Below are 3,657 nucleotides of genomic sequence, written 5' to 3' on the forward strand. Positions count from 1 at the left end.
TAATGCTGTGCATAGAATAGTGCAGGTCAAGTGTGGGTATGAAATATTTTTTCCAATGTTGAATTGTTTTCCTTCCAGTTATTATATGGGATTACTGGTTGCTGCTCTTTTCAGATGGTCTACTTGTGTTTTATTAGATGGGGCAGCGATTTTCTTCACAGGATATTGTAGTTTAGTGCATTGGTAGACTTTAGATTACGGTCTCTTCTTGACATATTGGGCTAATTGCTTATTTTGTATTACTAATCGTTCGAGCTGAGATAATAGTTTCATTAAGTAATAAAAATATCTTTATTATCTAAGCTACATGGAGGTATCTTGTGCAACTTCTTGCAAACTGCATATTCTGTAGATAATGATTTAAATCTGAAGAAAGTACCCTATTTGGAACTTTATGTTGTCCTGATCAAACATATTTTTTTAACAGGACCTCATTTTAATCCTAATAATAAGTCACATGAAGTACCGGCGGATGATGACATGACATGTGGGTGACCGGCGAAGCATACAAGCCAACAAAGATGGTTAGTTATATGACTACTCGATGTTTCTTCAGGTCTAGGCAACTACGGTTTAAGTTGTTGTCTTGATGTAATCCCTGTTTTTAATACATCCGTTATTTATTTCAGGCATTGCAGAAGTTTGATGAAGGACTTATAGGTTCCGTTGGCTTGAAGGATAATATATCATTTGACCATCTTGGTATAATAATTGTTGTATTGGTATTCGTTTCTCTTCTTGCATGAAGATTTCATTAAGCTGACCTCACTCCATACTGGGAAGGACAGTTCTTGTTCATGATGATTCTAATGATCTAGGAAAGGGTAAGGGTGGTTCCATCTCGCCTCCAATCCACCGTCGTCCCTACAGAAGGTGTTTTTTTTTCTTGATGCGCTATGTTTATTTATACCCTGATTTCTTTTTGGCCCCTCTAAATAAACTTACAGCAGTGGGCTTAGTTCTGCATGCAATTGATGGTGCGGGTGATTCTTCTTAGATCCTAAAAACATCTCTGTATAAAGTGGCTGCTAATCTTGTGCCCGGAATTGTGATTTCCAAAAAACATGTTGTTTTTACTGTGTTAATTTTTATAGTTGTTCAAGAATCAAGATGAGTTATTTGCTACATCAAAGATTGTGATGTCATTGGGCACCAACGGAGGCGGACTGCATCGAGGCGGGCTGTGTGCCGCTGCTCGATGCCTAGAAATCAATTCGGCTGCGTTCAGGTATTCCTCTACCTACCTTTCCTTTCCTATAACCACAAATCATGCAATCGCTGCCTACCATTGCTCCAATACTTGATGAATTGGCTCGGCGGGTGGCCCTCCAGCCTTCCTCCTCAAGCTCATGTCCCTCTCTGGTGGAATCAGAGTCTCGGGGATGGCACAACTTGCATACAGATACAGTCCAACACAGTCGTCCACCCCTTAGGGATCTACTCCACTGAAATAACTTTAGTAAATGAAGTGCTTCCACTGGCTGAGAACTTCTCTATGTTTGTAACTACAGAGTGAGCGAATCAAATGGATCAAAATATTATGTTTCCAGGCCTGGAAGTAAATCATTGGTTTAGGTATGATAACCTCACGTGCATACAAAGGTTTTTGTAGTAACAATATGTAAACTGCAGATCTCTGGTTTGGTTCATGTAGTCATTGATGCTAAATAGGAAAAACGACTCATTTACATGACTTACGTGAGGTACATTGATCTGGCAATTCCGGACATTAATTGTTTCTAAAACATGCCATGGTAAGATATTAATCAAACACAGTGTTTTATGCAGAAAAACAACCATCGGTACTCCTCATGGTGTGTGCGCCACTGTGCTCGATGTTGTTGGCTTACAGTCGATCTATTGAAGTACTTCAAAATAACCTTAGTATTCATTTGACAATCTTAAAATTGCATTGCCGTTGTCAATTAGTTTTCAACAGAAAGATCATCGTCCTATAACTTAGACTCACTCTCTCATCTATGCATGTAAATTGTGTGTTCTTCTCTTCTTTTTTTACTCTGCCTACAACTGCACTCGCCATGTGATGTCAGGTCCTTTTCCCTGTCGGATGCAATTGAATTGTGCATCTTCTGAGTGGTCTTACTAGACTGCTTGCCACGAATGATAGATGTCGAGTAGGAGATATGTTTGATATGTCCGTTGATTCCTGCAATCAGGATCAAATCAAATCTTCATAGCATGCAGGCGAATAAATATCTTGAATAGTTGAATGCATGGCCCTCTGTTTTGTTTTGGCATATATGTATCAGCGTGTATTTGAGTGCCCAATTGTGTGCATCAGGGAACATCAAGGAAAGTTGTTCCTTGCTTACCGAACTGCCATGTTTTCCCTTTGAGGTAGCCATATTTTCTTAGGAAATAAATTAGCAATCTGTAAGGATAATCATGTGAAAACATAAGCCATCTATATGGTTAGTTCATAATGTTATCTCAGTTTATGGTGAATAAATATTAAGTATGTATTTCAGTATTTGATGCCGTGGCTTTAAGCAATTTAATTTGGGTCAGGGAAAGGCTATCTGCTAGCAGCAATATTCCAGGCTTCTATGCCATAGTTGCAGTAGCTTAGTTGGTGTACATTTTCGAATGTAATAGACTAATGTTTCTCTTGAATTACTGGCATTTTCTTTTTGTTAGTCATATGATGAGATTTTCTTTTGCCTTGCTCCATTAATTCTTTGAATGAGAACCCTCGCATGGTGAAAACGCTGCCGGCTGTCGGAACGAACCTTAGTCTTTTGTGCCCATACTGCAAAGGTGTAGTCTACTACTCATATCTTGATGATTCTGCTCACTTCTTGGAAAATCTTCTGTGCTACGCTTTATAATTAGTGTCATTTGGGCTTCAGATGCTATGTTGATACTTCTGAATTCTGCAGGCAAAATGGCTTCCATTCAAGCTAGCTTTCCGAGGAAGCTTCTCAGAAGGTCCTTGGATGGGGGAGGTTAACTTCATCATTCTTTCCCTTCAGTAGTTTTCACGAGCAGGACAATTTTCGATAAAAGTGAACAGGCTGATTTCTTGACAAACAGATGAAGGCCAGGCTACTATTTATCCAATCATTTTTTGTTTCATAGATTTCTGTTCACTCTATTTTAGATTGCATTTATAAGAAATTCAGTTCTATTTAATGAGGATGTCAGATGTTCTTACCTTCAATGTAATGTAAGAAGTAGCTCAGCTACGTTACGTTAATTGTTTATTTGATAAACATATCTACCGATAGCCATTAATTTTATTTTCATATGTATCTATACTTTTATCCTATTTTCCTGTTTGCACAGTGATCTGTTGGGCTGTCGACTACCTCTTGCTTGCTCCAGACCTTTTATACGGGAATCTGATCCGAGGAATTATTTAATTAACAATGTTGTGCATTGGTTTAGTTGATACCCTAAGGTACTACTTGGCCAGAAAAGCTAATTTCCCATCTTATTGGATGATCTCCCATTTATATGAATCAGTTTTGGCAGTAAACTGTTTTGTAGGGTTTAAGTAGTTATTTACCTCATTATTTGCTTACTGCATTTTTTTTTATTCTTAGGGTAGATAGATATATTCTTTACATAGAACCACCAATTTATATTCATATGGATCAAAGAAACAGTACTCGGGCCTGTAATAAAGTGGCGGAC

The 3,657-nt window shown here is 38.1% G+C and overlaps 1 long non-coding RNA gene across 3 annotated transcripts; it reads left to right on the forward strand.

Annotated features, from left to right (window-relative positions):
* The first annotated feature begins 407 nt into the window (after positions 1-407).
* On the forward strand, positions 408-3,174 carry LOC127317683 (uncharacterized). Of its 3 annotated transcripts, none has more exons than XR_011749354.1 (4): positions 408-524; positions 630-702; positions 789-1,228; positions 2,901-3,174. It is a non-coding gene; the product is annotated as an uncharacterized lncRNA (long non-coding RNA). The 3 variants fall into 3 exon arrangements; XR_011749353.1 differs by having other exon boundaries at positions 409-524; positions 630-824; positions 1,095-1,228; XR_007861410.2 differs by having other exon boundaries at positions 630-1,228.
* The last annotated feature ends 483 nt before the right edge of the window (positions 3,175-3,657 follow it).

Source organism: Lolium perenne, chromosome 7 (genome assembly GCF_019359855.2).
Source record: "Lolium perenne isolate Kyuss_39 chromosome 7, Kyuss_2.0, whole genome shotgun sequence".
Classification (NCBI taxonomy): domain Eukaryota; kingdom Viridiplantae; phylum Streptophyta; class Magnoliopsida; order Poales; family Poaceae; genus Lolium; species Lolium perenne.